This window comes from Amblyraja radiata, chromosome 20 (genome assembly GCF_010909765.2).
Source record: "Amblyraja radiata isolate CabotCenter1 chromosome 20, sAmbRad1.1.pri, whole genome shotgun sequence".
In the NCBI taxonomy this organism is placed as follows: Eukaryota; Metazoa; Chordata; class Chondrichthyes; order Rajiformes; family Rajidae; genus Amblyraja; species Amblyraja radiata.
In genome coordinates, this window is record NC_045975.1 from 30,591,735 (window position 1) to 30,611,564 (window position 19,830).

At 44.3% G+C, this 19,830-nt stretch overlaps 1 protein-coding gene across 2 annotated transcripts in view; it reads left to right on the forward strand.

Annotated features, from left to right (window-relative positions):
- Positions 1-3,766: 3,766 nt before the first annotated feature.
- The window catches only part of pkp3 (plakophilin 3), a 56,566-nt gene continuing 40,502 nt past the window's right edge, over positions 3,767-19,830 (forward strand). Inside the window, exon 1 of one of the 2 annotated variants that reach the window (XM_033039183.1) lies at positions 3,767-3,869. The gene's annotated coding sequence lies outside the window, so the exon portion shown is untranslated. The remainder of the gene's footprint in view (positions 3,870-19,830) is intronic. The other variant, XM_033039184.1, reaches the window with a different exon arrangement.

Genomic DNA, 19,830 nt, shown 5'->3' on the forward strand with positions numbered 1-19,830 from the left:
TGAGATACAAGAGATTGCAGATGCTGGAATTTGGAGCAAAAAAAACAAAAGGAACTCAGTAGGTTAAGCAACATCTGTGGAGGCAAAGGGATAGTTGACATATCAGGTTGAGACTCAAAACGTTCATTATCCATTTACTCCACAGAGGCGGCTTCACCTACTTTCACTTCCAGCAGCTCGTTTTTCTGCTCCAGATTCTAGCATTGTCCTGATGCATGGTCACAACCTGAAATACAAACTACCTCTTGGATCCTCGACTGCAATTGGATCCTCGACTTGCAATTGGATCCTCGACTTCCTCATTCACTGACCAGTCTGTTCGTATTGGTGGAAATGTGTCAGCCTTGATAACAATCAGCACGGGAGCACCTCAAGGCTGCGTGCTCAGCCCCCTGCTGTACTCACTCTATACTCATGACTGCGTAGCCAGTCATAGTGCGAACTCCATCATCAAGTTCGCTGACGACACCACTGTTGTGGGACGTATCACTGATGGGGATGAGTCAGAGTACAGAAGAGAGATCGAGCAATTGTCCATATGGTGCCAGCGCAATAACCTGGCCCTCAACACCAGCAAAACCAAGGAACTGATTGTGGACTTTGGAAGGAGTAGGAGGGGGACCCACAGCCCCATCTATATCAATGGTTGAAAGGGTCAAGAGCTTCAAATTCCTGGGCGTGCACATCTCTGAAGATCTCTCCTGGTCCGAGAACACTAATGCAATTGTCAAGAAAGCTCATCAGCGCCTCTACTTCCTGAGAAGATTACGGAGAGTCGGTTTGTCAAGGAAGACTCTCTCTAACTTCTACAGGTGCACAGTAGAGAGCATGCTGACCGGTTGCATCGTGGCTTGGTTCGGCAATTTGAGCGCCCTGGAGAGGAAAAGACTACAAAAAGTAGTAAACACTGCCCAGTCCATCATCGGCTCTGACCTTCCTTCCATCGAGGGGATTTATCGCAGTCGCTGCCTCAAAAAGGCTGGCAGCATCATCAAAGACCCACACCATACTGGCCACACACTCATCTCCCTGCTACCTTCAGGTAGAAGGTACAGGAGCCTGAAGACTGCAACAACCAGGTTCAGGAATAGCTACTTCCCCACAGCCATCAGGCTATTAAACCTGGCTCGGACAAAACTCTGATTATTAATAACCCATTTTCTGTTATTTGCACTTTATCAGTTTATTTATTCATGTGTGTATATATTTATATTATGGTATATGGACACACTGATCTGTTTTGTAGTAAATGCCTACTATGTTCTGTGTGCTGAAGCAAAGCAAGAATTTCATTGTCCTATACAGGGACACATGACAATAAACTCACTTGAACTTGAACTTGAACTCTTTACCTCCACAAATGTTTTCAACTGGCAAAGTTCCTCCCGCAGTAACAAGATATGGGATAGCAGTCTGACAAGTGATAACCAATTGGATAAATTATAGAGGCATTATACACGTAATTATGGTCAGTAGAGATGGGCCAACATTCTGCAAGAGCTCAGGTCTAAGGTTCCCTGAATCAGATTACATATCAGTGTTTCATTTTACAATGGAGACACATGGAACTGCAGATGCTGGTTAACAAAAAATAAAGCCACAAAATGCTGGAGAAACTCAGCAGGGTCAGGCAGCATCTCTGGTGGATATGGAGCGGTGGCATTCCTATTTATGTTCCCCAGAGATGCTGCCAGACCTGCTGAGTTAAGCCCCTGTCCCACTTAGGTGACCTAAACCGCAACCTCTGGTGACCTTGCCCGCCACCCAAAGTTTCCATGAGGTCACCGGAAGTTGTGGTCACTCTCCCTAATGGTCGAAAGTGGTTTCCTCGTGTTCGAGGTTTCATCTAGGTTGCTGCTATTTTTTCATCATGATTAAAACCGGCCTCGACTAGAAATAGGTTGCAGTTTTAAAAATCAATAATTTTTTTGTCGCAGCCGGTTTTCTTCATAGTCGAGGAAGGTTTTCAACATATGCGTGGCAGGAGGCAGGAGATCACCTCGACCTTGTTTTTTTTTTGGGTGGCGGGCAAGATCACCAGAGGTTGCTGTTTAGGTCTCCTAAGTGGGACAGGGGCTTTACTCCAGCACTTTGTGGCCTTTTTCTCACTTTACAATGATGCTTTTACATGGTGAAGAGTGGGGTCAAGGAAAGAGCGTTCACTTTGCGGCCCTGTTTCCACCAATCTTTCCACCACCATGCACAAGAAGCACAAGAAGCGCAAGATGCAGATGCCGAGAAGTGTGTTCAGTTCTGGCTGAACAACTAATCTTGTGTGTGGACTCGATAAGAAGAAGAATGGGGATGGGAGAATGGAGAACATTCAACTTTCTTCCAAACATTGTTTCAGCAAACTCCTTGTTACATGATACATTTCACAGAAGATATTGTTGATTTCATCTGCGAAACAATATAACACTCGGACACTTCGTAGATTAAAAGTTTCAAAAGTTGGTCATCTGGACTGAGTGCAAATTCTCGCATAAACAAATCATGACTTTTACAAGTCTTGTAAAAATTGTGCACATTGGCAATGTAGTAAATAACAATTTTGTTTGCTTTTTAAATGACATCAGGAAGTAGTACTTGGAAAGGACAATTATCCCACTTAGGAATATCTCATTTTATGTATGATGCTCTTTTGTTCTTTGAGCATTTGCTATTAATTATTATTTCTTCAATATTTAAAATGCATATGTGAACTTACTATTACAACACAGGAGATCCCTGGCATCAGTTCCCAGTCAGCTCCCAGTACAACACCATAAGATCCATTCCCCTTCCCCTTATTTTCCTCTAACCATGGGAATTTATTCTCTCACACAAGGTGGCATAGAGCTATTGCCTTACAGCACCAGAGACCTGGGTTCGATCCCCGTGTGTTGTACGTTTGTACGTTCTCCCCGTGAGCAGCATGGGTTTTCTCCGAGTTCTTCCGTTTCCTCCCACACTCCAAAGACATACAGGTTTGTAGGTTAATAAATGTAAAATTGTCCCTAGTGTGTGTAGGATAGTGTTAATTTGTGGGGATCACTGGTCGGTGCAGACTCGGTGCGCTGAAGGGCCTGTTTCTGCGCTGTAAAGTTAACAAAACTAAACTAAACTAAACTTGCCCATCAACTTCTGAGTATTATCTACTTGCCTCTTCTAAGGGGCAATTTACAATAGCCAATTAGCCAGTCAGCTCATCTTTGAGAGGTTACCTCCTCTGACAACTCGTTGCATAGAACACTCTGTGTAGGAAAGAACTGCAGATGCTGGTTTAAATCGAAGATAGACACAAAATGCTGGAGTAACTCAACGGGACAGGCAGCATCTCTGGAGAGAAGGAATGGGTGACATTTCAGGTCGAGACCCTTCTTCAGTCTGAATACCATAGAACACTCTGATCCACTTCCATGTTCAATCCACTCACTTTTCCACATTACAAGTTGTTAATAGCGTACATCTCCTCTCTTCAACCACCCCTCAACGTTCCCATCATTCCTACTTCCAGTTTTATTTCACATCCAAATATTGTTATGTATCCAGGCAGTGAACCCAATGCACACCTCAAAATTAAACAGGGTACCAATCCCTTTGCTGTAATACCCCCACCCTCTGCCAATGCACACTGAGGACTGGCACTAAGCTGTTGCCATGGGCAGGCTCTAAACACATTTTTCATGATACAAGATGAACACATTGTAATTACATATTATGACAAATTCTGTACTTTAAACACACACCCAGGGTGTCACTGAAGCAGGCCGTGCCTATAAATGACATTCACTGAAGCAACACACACTGTGTGCTTTGTAGTCATTAAGACGTTCTCATCTGACAGAGTAAAGCAAGTAAAAGCGGTAACGTTTTCAACAACTGCCTGAGTAAGTGAAATATATTTTTTAAAGTAATTATGAAAGATCTGATTGTTAAGACTGTGCTTAAGAGATATTAGAGCTTCCTAATTAGTTCTGAATATCTGGTTTTCATGTGCTTTGGCATGAGAAAATATTATATACTCACATGGTTAGATCAGTTTATCTTATGCGTTTATAAAGCTCGTTTCGGATCAAAAAATGTTTGTGTTTTACTTTTGTCGAGTTTTATTAGCAGGATTGTCATTGAGTATTGTTCACGACTAGTGGCCAATGGTTATTTTCTGCCATGGTTTGTGAACAGGTCAATCAAAGGCTGTAAGAAATTGCAGCCCAGTCCATCGCGCAAACCAACCTTCCTTCCATTTTCTCCATCTACACTTCACGCTGCCTCAGCAAGGCCACCAGCATAATCAAGGATCAGTCTCACCCCGGTCACTCCCTCCTCTCCTATCATGCAAGAGGTACAGCAAATGCACACATCCAGAGTCAGGGACAGTTTCTTCCCAGCTGTTATCAGGCAACTGAACTGTCCTCTCACTAACTGGAGAGCGGCCCCGACCTCCCATCCACCCCATTGGAGATCATTGAGCTATCTTTAATTGGAATTTATCTTGCACTAAATGTTACACCCTTTATTCTGTATCTGTACACTCTGGATAGCTTGACAGTAATTCTATATTGTCTTTTCGCTGAAAACAAAAAAGCTTTTAACTGTACCTCGGTACACGTGACAATAATAAACTAATGATAATAATATTCTGGAGGGAACTTTGTTGCTGTACAATTCCATGGGCAGCAGCAGCCTCTCCAGTACTTCACCCAGACTGTTCCTTTACACACCTAATCTAGACATTGAATGCCAGTCATCTGTTTATCAATGAGAAACGCCTTTGTAGGCACAAGTCACACAAGGAACACAAAAAGACATTTAGCTATAAAGATACTTTCTACTTTTTCTCTCTCTCGCTCCCTTTTTTTTTCTTCTCTTTTTTTTTTCTTTCTCACTTTCTCTCTTTCCTCCCTTTTCCTTTTCACACACCATACATCGCACGCTTTTCTATTTTTGAGTATCTATTCTCTCTTTCTCTCTTTTATTATTTAAAAAAAAATGAAGCTGTACATAAAATGTAACATGCCAATATATATTAGGCACCTTGGTGCCACATTACTGTACTTACTTCTAATTTTAAGGTTTAAAAAAAAAAAAAGCTATAAAGATAGAAAGCAGTGTCTTGCGTATTTTTAATTGTTGTTGGGGCCCGAATGAGTTTTGAGCTAACATGCAATTCTGCAACAGTCCACTCTGCCTCCAGCAGCTATGCCTGTTACCTTGAGTACAGAACCTCTTTATGTCAAGTGCTATACTGAATCTGCCAGAACCTGTTTTATTAGACTAGTCACGCCAACTGAATGCGATTTGCAGTAATATACTTCAAAACAAATGAGAGAAACTTAACTCTGTCTAATTGTTCATTTAAAGAACTTTAACAGGACGATTCATTTGTTAAAACCAGTACTTTTAAAATGCTTAAAGGATGACAGAATACTTTCTTTTTTATCAAAAGACCCTTGTATTACTGCTGCTCCCTTTGTCTCAGCCTTGCATTTTTAAAAGGACCAATCCATTTAGCTTTAAGCAGGGTCACACCTACATCTAACAAGTATTCCTGTCAGCAGATTTAGCTGTCTTCTCATTTCCTGAAGGGCCTCCCAATCTGTACACAACATTGGTGTGTGGCAGTGCAGCTAACGTCTGGCTTGTGATGTTGAAAATAAATGTTTAGGTTTGCTTATTTTCACGTGTTAACCAGTCAGCGGAAAGACAATACATGATTACAATCGAGCCGTTCACAGAGTACAGATAGGTATTAAAGGGAATAATGTATCATGTGGGATAAAATCCAGTTGAATTAAACAAAGCCTGAGGGCCTTCAATGCGGTAGATAGTATCTCAGGACCGCACTTGAGTTGCTGATGGGATGGGATAACAGTTGGGAAGAAACTGTCCCTGAACTTGGTATGCGTTGAAATGGTGAAATTATCACGGAATTAGCTGAAATTTCCTTCATTGCCCCAATAAATTTTACCCAATCTGACTTGGATGGAGGAGGGATGATGTCAAGCACTGTTTGGGATTACTGAGTACAGGAAATGCCACCAAAGCTGTTGTCAACAGACAATTTGCACCATACTTTACATATTCAGTGAGATGGTATTGTTGCACCGGAAGGAATGATTCTACTTATAAGTAGCTTGCACGGACATGTTCAACAAAAGCAACTTTCAAAGATGTGGTGTTTCCAGTGTCATGTCCTGGGAGAAAAAAGAACAGGGGATAAAACGTATATTTTTTCCATTTACCTCACAAGCTTTTATTTAATCCTTACAAGAATATTGGAGACATGTTTTCTAAAAAAAAAAGGCTGCTTGGCTAACAATCAAGAATCAATCAATTGAATAATTTGAGTATCTTTACTTTCCAAATACTGAGTAAGTGTCCTGCACTGTCTGAATGGCAGATTGAACAGTCAAAAGCACGGAGATGTGATCAGTACAGGTGGAGAGGTTGGAGTTCAGGTAGTGTCAGAGTCATACAGCATGGAAAGAGACCCCTCGGACAACTTGCCCACACCGACCAACATGTCCCATCTAGACGAGTCCCACCTGCCTGCATTTGGCCCATATCCTTCTGGTCCTATCCATGTACCTGTCTAATTGTTTCTTAAATGTTTTTAGTATCTGCCTCAACTACCTCTTCCGGCAGCTCGTTCCATTCACCCACCACCCTTAAGATGAAAAGGTTACCACTCAGGTTCTTATTAAATCCCCCCCCCCCCCTTTCACCTTAAACCCATGTTCTTTGGTTGTGGATTCCCCCACTCTTGGCAGACACTGTGGGTTCACCTCCACAAGATCGCCCCTCATTCTCCTGTGCTCCAAGGAATAGAGTCAAAATCAGGAATACGTTCAACCAGGTTAGGTGACCCTTTCATGGAGGATAACATTATCTTGAACAACAGAATGCAAACGTCCTTCCTGAAGCGGAAAGAACCATCTCATTGTTTGTTGGGCGGCAGAAATGCTTAGTCTGCTTAAAGAAGCAGGAGAATTAGTCTTAGACTCATTCATTTAATCTCCCATGTGCACACCCTCTGTTGCCGCCGTAACAAACCGCAGCCATAAATATAAACAGGGCGGCTCCCTCAATATTCATTACTCACAGGTAGATTTACAGATCAAAATCACGAAAGGTCTGTCTGGTAATATCACATACCACAGAAGAATATTGCTCTATAACTCAGAAAAATCAGTTTAGTTTAGTTTTAGTTTAGAGATACAGCGTAGAAACAGGCCCTTCAGCCCACAGGGTCTGTGCTGACCAGCACATTAACACTATCCTACACCCACTAGGGACATTTTTTAAAAAACATTTATCAAGCTGTACAAACCTGTACGTCTTTGGAGTGTGGGAGGAAACCGAAGATCTCAGAGAACGTGCAAACTCCGTACAGACAGCACCCGTAGTCAGGATCGAACCTGGGATTCAGGCGCTGCAAGGCAGCAACTCTACCACTGCGCCACCATGACCACAACAGTATAAATTAACTATCAGGTGTTTTCCCTGGTGGCACTAATCCCAAATTTAATAATCTCTGGGTAACCTTTGTACATCTTTTCCCTTAATGCACTTTAGCTTCTCCAAGCCCGTCCTTTCTTATCCCTTCTGATTCATCTGGTATTGCCCAAGTCAAAGTCTAAATCTGAATCCAAGTAGATTTAACTGCTCTCCATATTATCTCCATATTCCCTATGCGTGCAGTTATTCAGCAGATGAAGCATATGCCACTGTCTGCTTCAAAAGGGGCTTTGCACAGACACTAGAGGAGCGGTGATAAGTGTTTCCTCAGTTCCACAATAAAAACAAGAGAAACATAAAGGCAGAAGCAGGCTCCCAAAATTAAATGCAACATACTTTGATAGATTTGTTAATGTTATTCTACCTACAGGTAAAAATAATTGGAAGATGCAGAGTTCATAATAATGGATTGAAGCGGAAAAACAGGGGGGAGGGGGAGGGGGGGGGGGAGGGGGAGGGGGAGGGGGAGGGGGAGGGGGGGGGGGGGGGGGGGGGGGGGGGGGGGGGGGGGGGGGGAGAGGGAGAGGGACAGAGAGAGGGAGAGAGGGGGAGGGGGAGAGGGAGAGAGAGAGAATATTGTGTCTATCTTTGGTGTAAACCAGCTTCTGCAGTTCCTTCCTACATATTATAGGCGGATGATTTTCCATCTTACTTTGGCGACTCTTGACAGTTTCTGTATGACCTTCTTGTCAAAAGTCCTCAGGAGATGTGGGAGATTAGATTTGTGTGGTGTTCCTTTGAGAAAGCCACTGAGATGTTTGAAGAATTATGCAGAGAATCACTGTGGGGAAAAAATGGTTTGTCATCCAGCAAACATGTATCTGCTGGTGGAGATTGATTAAACTTAAACGTTTTATGATGAGTCACACATTAGACTTCCTCTGAAACTGAAAGGTCTTCCAAAGATGAATGCTCTGATTGCATATGAAAGAGTAAAGAATCTTCAAACAACTTTGCCCTTGAACAACTCTTGGCATGTGGCAGTACAATAGAACTGATGGTAGTCTTGCTGCCTTACTGCTCCAGCCATCCAGGTTCGATACTGACTTCTGGTGAATAGAGATTGCGTGTTCTCCTTGTGGGTTTGCAAGTTTCCTCCAGTTTCCTCTCACATCCCAGATACATGTTGGTAGCTTTATTGGTTACTAAACAAAAATAGTAATGCTGCAGGCAAGTAACAATTAGAATCAAATGACAGGGCATATAGGAAAGAACTGCCAATGCTGGTTTACACCGTAGACACAAAATGCTGGAGTAACTCAGGGGGTCAGGCAGCATCTCTGGAGAAAGGGGAGGAGAGGGGGAGGGCAAATGGAATGCAAGAGTTACATGAAATGAGAGAAATCAACGTTCATACCATTAGATATAAGCCCTACCAAATGGCAGGGGATGCATCTTCAGTCTGAAAAAGATTCCCAATCCAAAACGTCACCCATCCTTTTTCTCCAGAAATGTTGCCTGACCCGTTGAGTTACTCCAACACTGTGTCTATCTTTGATAGCTGGTTCAACACGCTTCAGGAACAGAACACAAATACACTCTCTTAAGGACTGTCAGGCTTAGGCAATAAAGGTTGGCCTTAGCTGGAATGGCCACTTCCCAAAAAAATGAATCTTGTTCTGACGTCTCGTTTCAGGAAAAAGTACCCTGAATAAGCTTCTCTGCCAACCTTCCCTTATCTGTGCTAGTACCATGATGGAGAATGAAACTGCACCATCTAGACTGAAAGTTGCTCAGGAGCAATCTCCAGGTCCACCTAGGGTAGTCTCCTCCACTGCAGATCTGCAGTTTTCCTCTTGCCATGCTGTAACCACTGGAGTGATAAAGTTTAGGAACATCAAGACCAGCAAAATCACATAAAAATCAAGCAGTGCTGAAATGAATAAGGATGAGAAATTTATGTCTGTTTGGATTATGACATGATTTAATGATAATTTTGGAATGCGAGAAGCTTTGAACTGTTGTGACTGGCGAATTTGTGTGGCTGTTAAGAATACTGCCGTTATATCAGTTGTTCATCGACAGCTCATGCAAAAAGATCAACTAGTTTCCCTAACCTGCTTTCCTTTAATTTTTCTCTTTTTATCCACTTTCTCCTGCTTCATTGAATCTCATCTGAGAGCTGTCAGTGAAAGCTGGCCCCTTGTGATACCCAAGTTGTGCCTAACCCTAGTCGAGGGTCTCCGGTGAGGTAGGTAGTAGCTCAGGATCGACCTGTAGTTGTTGGTAGGATGGTTCAGTTGCCTCAAGGCAGCTGGGAACAAACTGTCCCTGAATCTGGAGGTGTGTGCTTTCACACTTCTGTACCTCTTGCCTGATGTGAAAGGGGAGAAGAGGGAGTGACCAGGGTGAGACTGGTCCTTAATAATGCTGGTGGCCTTGCCGTGGCAGCGTGAAGTGTAGATGGAGTCAATGGAAGGGAGGTTGGTTTGTGTGATGGTCTGGGCTGGGTCCACAATTCTCTGCAATTTCTTGCGGTCTTGGATGGAGCTGTTCCCAAACCATGCTATGATGCATCCCGATACTTTCTACAACGCATCTGTAGAAGTTGGTGAGAGTTGTTGTGGACATGCCAAACTTCCTATGTCTTCAAAGTAAGTAGAGGCATTGGTGTGCTTTCTTGACCATTGCTTCGATATAGGTGGTCCAGGAGTCAAAACAAATTTCAGCTACATAATACTTCTTTTGAGGGAAAAAAAAGTTGTGCAAAGGAATATCCATGTCACAGTCTTTGACCTATGCACTTCCTTTCCACACAACCTCCAAATACTAATTCCACAATCGTGACATGAATTTCATTCTTCTCCCCTGCCACTGAACCAAACTATTTGCAGTGTGTTAGCTGTCTGCCTGATCCTAAACTGAATTTCTAATTTCACACTCACTTCATTACAGAGACTGCTTCAACCTCTGCTTGAGCTAAATGCTTCTGCCATTTGACACCCTCATTCACAATTCCAGGCAGCACTGTTGGAATACTCTCTTTGCTCAGATCAAATCATCTAACCATCATAAGTATAAACATAAACATAAAATACTGGAAATACTCAGCAAAGTTAGTCAGGATTTGTGGGAAGAAAACTTAATTCTTCAGCTAAACAACTCAGTTTCGGTGAACAGCAATTGTTCAAATAGAGCTTAAATGTGAAGATTTTGATGCGCATTTCTAGAATTTTCTGTGGTTGTTTTATATTTTCAATATCTACGGTATTTTGCATCTGGGGTTTAGAAACAAACTGGTAAACAACAAGATCTTCACATTGAAGCTCTATTTCAATGTGAAGAAACTTCTGAGGTGGTTGTAATTATTTAGAATTCTCTATTCCAGAAGAATTGAGTAGACTGGTGGCTGAGATCAATCTATTTTTCGACAACACATCATGCAGGGGAAATGGGGATCAGGATCAATAATGATCTTATTAAATAGTGAACTAGGCTTGCTCCTGCTTTTGTGCAATGATGTCCAAACAAAAACCTGAAGCCACGCGCACAGAGGAAAGTTGGCCAGAAGATAAGCCCTGTTACAAAATGCATATTCAATGATGATATCCTGTAAATGAAATACTGCCAATGACCTGTTGATCTACAGCGTGAATTATAAAATTGTGTGGATATGGATAGATGACATTCAAGGTACAGTGCTAAGACAGCGCAAGCTTGTTCCAACATATCCTTATGAAAATATGAGTCAAATGCAACACCATTATCATCCTAATAAGAATCATCCTTACAACACAGAAAATGGCTCAATCGGCATGGAAGGCATACATCCAGTAAAGCAGAATACTGAAGCAAGCCAATGTTTCCCTTAAATTAAAACATCCCCTTGGGAATAAATTGTTAAAAATATTAAAATGGCCTGCTAGAACTTTTATGTTAATGTGTATAGGAGAAGACTAGCAAGAGCAAGTTAGATCAAATTAGATTAGATTAACCATATAACCATATAACAATTACAGCACGGAAACAGGCCATCTCGGCCCTACAAGTCCGTGCCGAACAACTTTTTTCCCTTAGTCCCACCTGCCTGCACTCATACCATAACCCTCCATTCCCTTCTCATCCATATGCCTATCCAATTTATTTTTAAATGATTAGATTAGATCCTTTATTTGTCATTCAGACCTTTCGGTCTGAACGAAATGTAATTACCTGCAGCCATACATATAATAATAAACAACAAAACACACAATAAACACAAATTAACATCCACCACAGTGAGTTCACCAGGCACCTCCTCACTGTGATGGAGGCAAAACTCTTAAAGCTACTGTCTCTTCCCTCCTCATTCTCCCTCTGCGCTGAGGCGATATGTTGTTACCCCACCGGGCGATGGCAGTCAGTCCCGCGGCTCACCAAGCTCCGCGAACGGGCCGGCACAAGCTCCACGGCCCGGGGTGGTCGAAGCTGCCGCCCTTCAGTCCAGCGGGTGCAGCTGTTGCCGCGGGAGCTCTGGAAAACAGGCACCAGCCTGTGACCTGCGAGCTCCCGTCGATGTCGTCCACTGGCCCGCGGCCGAGCCCCGGATTCATGTCACCGCCGCTGGAACGCCGCCTAAGCCACCGGAGCACCGTCACAGACCCGCGCCGGGCCGCCCTCTCCGGAGCGCCGTCTCAGCCCCGCGCCGGGCCGCCCTCACCGGAGCGCCGTCTCAGCCCCGAGTCGTGCCGCTGCCACTGGAGCTCCCGAACGCCGCCACAGCTCCGATGTCGACCAGCCTCGCGTTGGTGAGTCCTGGCTGGCTCTGCCTCCGGAGCCTCGAGGTCGGTCACAGGTTGGAGGCTGCCAGCTCCGCCATTAGGCCTCAGCGCAGACGGAGGCAGAGAAGGGGGGATACGACAGGAGTCGCATTCCTCCAAAGGGAGAGACAGAAAACCATGTTTCAGCCCCCTCCCCCCCACACATAACACAACCTAATAACCAAAAATGTAACTAAAACAAGACAAAAAAAACAACAACAAAAAGTAAAGACACACGGACTGCAGGCGAGCCGCAGCCGTTCAAGAATGCCGCCACTTCCGGAATTGCACAAAGAGGGCGACTTTATAATGGAGAATAAGGGAATGACAGAGAAACCCCAACTTGGCTCCATCTACATTTCTTTTTTCTTTTTAACTTTAATGTAAACAATTTATTTCTGTCTGTCTTTGTGGACAAACACCCCCCCCCCCCCCCCCCCCCCCCCTGCTAGGAATACCAGAAAACCAGGGATCTAGTGACAGTGAGGAATAAGCACAAGTGAAAAATATCGCAAGAGAAATTGGTGGGACTAAATGTCGATAGTGTGGCAAAGTTTCATGGCAGGTGGTGTTGCTATCTCTCAATATCACTGACTCAGTTCCATCCTATATCAGTGATGCATGTGTGGACTCTCCCTTGGGGGAAAGCCTTTGAGTGTGGTCCAGATTATGCTGGAAGCAGAAAGCACGATTGATGTCATCTGAAGATCTGTGGTCAATAAGCAAACCCAATGAAAATTATTGTTAGAGGGCGGATGAAGGAAGTGGAAGGGGGTGGTATGTGGGCGAGCGGTGGGGTCTGGAAAGTGGCCTTTCTCCAGGAGACAGAGTGTGGCCCATGACTGGAGAGCATGAGTAGGAATGATTGGGAGATCTGAGGAATTGGTGGGAGAGGAGGAAACAAAAATGAGCAAGGGGGAAGAACAAGAGTGTTGGGGAGGGGAAGAGAGAAAGGGGAGGGACCTTAGTGGAGGAATAATGTGAGAAGGGGTTAAGATGGATGTTGGGGTGGGGGGTGAAGAATGGAGGGAGGCAGGTGATTAGGGGAAGGGAGAAGAGCGAGATTTGGGATGGTTAAGGGAGATTGGTTATGGAAGAGTGTTGGCAAAAGTATGTAGTATCTACATGTAGCTAGATATTGCTTACATTCACCGAGTAGATGTTCAGTAATTGATAGCAACCAATCCATCATAGCCCACAATTTTATTTTTTGGTTGGCCACACATTCTGAACAGGGAGCCAATTATAAAAGAAGGATCTATTACCCCTTAACCTCTTCTAGTTCTTTCTCTGGCTAGTTCAATATCATTGTTTGTACCAAATCAAGTTCTTATAATTATATAGAATAAAATATAATTAAAAATTCCTCTCTAACTTTTAGCCATCTACTGTCCCAGTGGTGGCATTCTTTCTAATTTATGTTCTGTGCATTTGCCTTATGTACAAGATCTACAAGAGGTTCCATTGCCTTCCAGGAGTCCCGAGTTTGACCTTTTTGGTCTCTGTAAAAAAAAATTCAATTTTATCCAAAATGTTGCTGGTTTCTATGGAGATTTAGACCTGTTGGGTTTTTTTTACAAGTTCAACCATGACCTCAATAATTGCACAACAGTTCATATTTCCACAGCACACTGTGCTCCTCAAAATGTGAACCCTGCATTTGTCTCGCAATAGCATTCATCTGACATGTGTTTCAGATATTTATACCATCATCCTGCCTTATCATCCTAACTAATCTCTTCAGTCTGGTGAAACCCAACATTCACCCCAATTCATTTCAATACTCTCTTTACCCTGCATATCCTCTCCTCTCAAATTATGAGAGGAATAGATCGGGTAGATGCACAGAGTCCCTTGCCCAGAGTATGCAAATCGAGGACGAGGACATACTGTAGGTTTAAGGTGAAGGGGAAAAGATTTAATAGGAATCTGAGGGGTACCTTTTCCACACAATCTATGGAACTAACTGCCAGGGAAGGTAGCTGAGGCTGGGACTATCCCAACATTTAAAAACAGTTAAGGGCCTGTTCCACCAGCATGCGATAGCATGCGTCTAGCGTGATCAAACGTGGTCGCTGAGGTGTACGGCCTCGCGGGGCCGGTCCCACTTCGATCGGCGGAGGCATATGGAGTTGTGCGGGCTGGTCCCGACATCGCGCGGGACTCCAAAAATCTTGCACTGTCCGAATATCCCGCGCGACAACGGCCTGTCGGCCCGCAGCCGCATTGAGGCCGTACACAGCGCCTCGACGGGCGTACGCAGCGTCTCAACGCCGTATGCAGCATGTTGACGGCGAACGCCTAGCGCGTGGCGTTGCGCGATCATGTCACCGCCCTGCGTGCCGTTGCGTGATGACGTCACCGCCCGATGCCGTGCGACGTCCAAATTCAGTCGGCCCGCCTCCTGCCCAGCTGATTGGTGAGTTTGACGTAAATTACGTCACGCGCGATCTTTGCGCGTACTTAGCGTGTACTTACCGCAAACTTAGCGCGAACTCTGCTTCCGTTTGGTCGCGCTAGACGCATGCAATCGCATGCTGGTGGGACAGGCCCTTAAGACAGGTACATAGATAGGAAAGGTTTGTATGGATACGGGCCAAACGGGAGTAGGTGGGACTAGTGTAGCTGGGACACATTGGCTGGTGTGGGCAAGTTGGGACGAAGGGCCTGTATCCACACTGTTTGACTCTATGACTCTCTGTCAGCTTAGACTGACCAGAAAATCATGTTTTACCCGAGTCCTCCATTACATTGCTGTCCCTTATCCCCATAGTTTTGTCCCCCTTAATTAGAGTTACAGCCAGAAGCTTCCCTTTCCTCTTAAATCAAGCTTTTTTTAAACTACATTTTTGCAAGGATTACAGTCTTTCAACCCATTATGTTATTTGTCTGTCCTGACCCAAACATCCCATTCACTCCACAGATGACGCATGACCCGTTGTGCTGTCAAGGAAACGGCCAACAATAAACCAATGCAAGGCGCTGTAAGATTTTGAAAAATGCAGATGCTGGAAATGTTAAAATAAAGACAGTTCATGCTGAAAACATGTACAGATTTGTACAGATTTGTCTGGACATGACGTTTAACATGCATGTTTTCTTTCTTTGATCTTCTGTCAGAATTGAGCAACTGGATTAAACTGCTTCTCCCTCTCCACACCAGTTCCTGACACACTGAACTATTCCATCCATGTTTGTTTTCATTAATAAACTGGCATGAGAAAAATAATACTGAACACGGAGAACCCTCAATAAATGCACACAAATTATAGTGCAGATCAGAAACTCACTGCCAGGGGTGGAGGCAAATATTCAACAGTGACATTTATGACGTTTTTAGATATGCGCTAGGATTATGTGCAGGCAGTGGAGATTAATTTAACCTGGCATCATGTTTCGCATGGACGTTGAAAGATGTGCATTGCAGATCAAAATCATCAGTTTATTGTCACATGTACTGAGGTACAGTGAAAGACAGTTGGTGCATGCTAACCATTCAGTGGAAAGACTATACTTGAGGTTACAATCGAGCCATCCACAGTGTACATAAACGTGATAAAGGAAATGTTTAGTGCAAGTTAAAATTCAGTAAAGTCCGATTAAGGATAGTCTGAGGTTCTACAATGAGATAGATAGTAGCTCTGGACTGTTCTCGGGTTGTTGATAGAATGGTTCAGTTGCCTGATAACAGCTGGGAAGAAACTGTCCCTGAATCTGGAGATGCGTGTTTTTACACTTCTGTACCTCTTGCCTGATGGGGAGAGGGGAGAAGAGGGAGTGTCTGGGATGAGACTCGTCTATGATTATGTTGGTGGCCTTGCTGAGGCAGCGAGATGTGTAAATGGAGTCAATGAAGGAAAGGTTGGTTTCTTTGAAGGTCAGGGCTGTATCCACAATTTTCTGCCACTTCCATAAAGCACACGGCATTGGGGGTTCAGTATTGATGTGGATAGAGAACTGGCTGGCAAACAGGAAGCAAAGAGTAGGAGTAAACGGGTCCTTTTCACAATGGCAGGCAGTGACTAGTGGGGTACCGCAAGGCTCAGTGCTGGGACCCCAGCTATTTACAATATATATTAATGATCTGGATTAGGGAATTGAAGGCAATATCTCCAAGTTTGCGGATGACACTAAGCTGGGGGGCAGTGTTAGCTGTGAGGAGGATGCTAGGAGACTGCAAGGTGACTTGGATAGGCTGGGTGAGTGGGCAAATGTTTGGCAGATGCAGTATAATGTGGATAAATGTGAGGTTATCCATTTTGGTGGCAAAAACAGGAAAGCAGACTATTATCTAAATGGTGGCCAACTAGGAAAAGGGGAGATGCAGCGAGACCTGGGTGTCATGGTACACCAGTCATTGAAAGTAGGCATGCAGGTGCAGCAGGCAGTGAAGAAAGCGAATGGTATGTTAGCTTTCATAGCAAAAGGATTTGAGTATAGGAGCAGGGAGGTTCTACTACAGACTGATTCCTGGGATGTCAGGACTGTCTTATGAAGAAAGACTGGATAGACTTGGTTTATACTCTCTAGAATTTAGGAGATTGAGAGGGGATCTTATAGAAACTTATAAAATTCTTAAGGGGTTGGACAGGCTAGATGCAGGAAGATTGCTCCCGATGTTGGGGAAGTCCAGGACAAGGGGTCACAGCTTAAGGATAAGGGGGAAATCCTTTAAAACCGAGATGAGAAGAACTTTTTTCACACAGAGAGTGGTGAATCTCTGGAACTCTCTGCCACAGAGGGTAGTCGAGGCCAGTTCATTGGCTATATTTAAGAGGGAGTTAGATGTGGCCCTTGTGGCTAAGGGGATCAGAGGGTATGGAGAGAAGGCAGGTACGGGATACTGAGTTGGATGATCAGCCATGATCATATTGAATGGCGGTACAGGCTCGAAGGGCCGAATGGCCTACTCCTGCACCTAATTTCTATGTTTTTATAACCACCATTCCGGGCGAATTTGAATAATTTTGTACAGAGACCCAAAAGACAAAACTCAGACTCCTGGAAGGAAATGGAACCTCTTGCAGATCCTGTATACAAGACAAATTCACAGAACATAAATTTGAATAAATGCCACTGCTGGGATAGCTAATGTCTAAGAAAAAGAGTAATTTTTAATTATAATGCATTGTATATAATTAATAGAACTTTCAACGGCACATCTGTAGAAGTTGTGGAGAGTGCTGGGGACTTGCCAAATTTCCTAAACCTTGTAAGTAGAGACATTGGTGTCCTTTCTTGGTCATTGCTTTGATATGGGTAGTCCAAGACAAGTTGCTGGTGATATTTAGTCCTAGAAACCTGAAGCTTTCAATCATCTCCATTTGGCACCATCAATGTCTACCGGGGTATATGTACCGTTTCGCTTCCTACTGCAGTGGTGTCATCTGCAAATTTGTAAATTGAATTGGATTTGTACTTAGCTACACAGTTTTGGGTGTATGAGAAGTAAAGAAGGGGGCTGAGAATTGGGGCTTGTGGAGCACCAGTGTTGAGGATTATCATAGAAGACGATTTGTCCTCTATCCTCACATATTGTGATCTGTTTGTCAGGAAGTCGACGATCCAGTTGTAGAGATGAGTGCTGAATCCAAGTTCCATGAGTTTGGTGATGAACTTGGATGTGATAATAATAGTATTAAAAGCAGAGCTGTAGTCTATGAATAGAAGTCTGACATGGGTGTCTCTCTTGTCCAGATGGTTGAGGGATGAGTGTAGGGCCAAGGAGATGGCATCAGCCATGGACTTCTTGTGGCGGTGGGTGAACTGCAGTGGGTCAAGGCTGCTTGGTTCGGCTGGATCCATAACCAGCCTCTCAAAGCACTTCATGATGGTGTAAGTCAAGGCCACCGGACAGTAGAATAGAATAGAATAGAATAGTTTCTTTATTGTCATTGTAACATGAACCATGTACAACGAAATTTAAAAATGTCAGCCAGTCAGTGCACCATTCAAACATTTCTAAAAGCTAACGATACATACAAGGTAAAATATTAAAAAAGATAAACAACTAAAATAAATATCATGAAAATAGCATGCATAAACACCCAACCCTACATCCTTCTGTCGATTTCACAGTGTACCACAGTCCCTTAGTATGTATCGCCCCTGCGTTCCTTGGCGGCTACATTTAGTGCCTTTATAGCAGTGGGGTAAAAACTGTTTTAAAGTCTGTTTGTCCTTGTCCTTGTAGATCTGGACCGTCTGCCTGACGGCAACAGTTCAAACAGGGAGTGTCCGGGGTGGGAAATGTCCTTTATAATACTCTGGGATTTTTTGATGCAGCAGGTCGATGAAGGAAGGTTGGTTTCTTTGAAGATCAGGGCCGTATCCACAATGTTCTGCCACTCCGTCCTCACAGTAGTCACTAAGACATGAGATTTTCCTTTTCTTTGACACTGGGATGATAGTGGCCTTCGCAGGTGGGTAGCTCAGAACAGAGTAGGAAGAGATTAAAGTTCTCCGTCCTCACAGTTTCTAAGCACACAGCCAGGGACTCTGTGTATTCACCCTGAGGAAGGCCGAACTAACTTTCGCAATGGTGACGCTGGCAAGAGGCATGGTTGAGTCTGCTGGAATGGATACATCGCCCCATTAGCTTTCTGCTCAACTCGAGCATACAAAGCATAAGTTCACCAGGTAGGGCTGCACTATATCCTTGCCCTCGATCCCTACTCACTGGCCTTTCAATTGACCCCCCCCCCCCCTCCTCCCTTACCCCTCTCTCACTCCTTTCCCCCTCCTCTCCACTCTCTCAAACGCCCCCACCTCTAGTTAATATCTCCCTCTTTTCCCCTCTCATCCCTCCTTCACAAAGATCTTTTTCGCATGAAGCAGCAAACTACGGAAGGGAAGTGATGGTCACTTAAAACACAGTGAATGGAGCGGCAGACAGGGAAGGGTTGCAGTGAACTCCAAAGATCTTAGAGCAGAGCAAGATGGGTTACTCTATCGCAAACGCGTAGTACGCTCATGGGCAGATTCATGGGTGATTATAGGACCCATTTTAGCAACCAGTCCCCGCCATCTTGTTCCGCCATCTTGCTCCGCCATCTTGTTCCGCCATCTTGCTTCCGGCCAAAGATCGGATCTTTGTTTCCGCAGCGGGGAGAGGGAGTGTGCGGCCCGGGGCAGCAGGGAGAGGGAGTGTGCGGCCCGGGGAGAGGGGGTGCGCGGCCCGGGGAGAGGGGGTGCACGGCCCGGGGCAGCGGGGAGAGGGAGTGTGCGGCCCGGGGCAGCGGGGAGAGGGGCATAGGAGGGGGGGAGACATTGTAGTGTGGGGGCAGGCGAGGGAGTGCCGGGGGGGGGGGGGGGGGCGAAGAGTTGAGGGGTGGGGATAAGGCCTAGTGTGTGTGAAGTTGCGGGGAGGTTTACAATGTTTCTTATTTAATGTCCCTTGTCTAGTCTGAAATAAAGTTCATCATTGGATCAGAAGAAATATAATTGTGTGTGTTATATGATTATATACATTTATATCACATTCATGTATGTGTGTTTATAAACATTTTATTCTTTAACAAGAATTAACAGAATTATGAACTAACAGTATTATGAATCTAACCCTATATCACACACAAAAACTTCCCCCGCA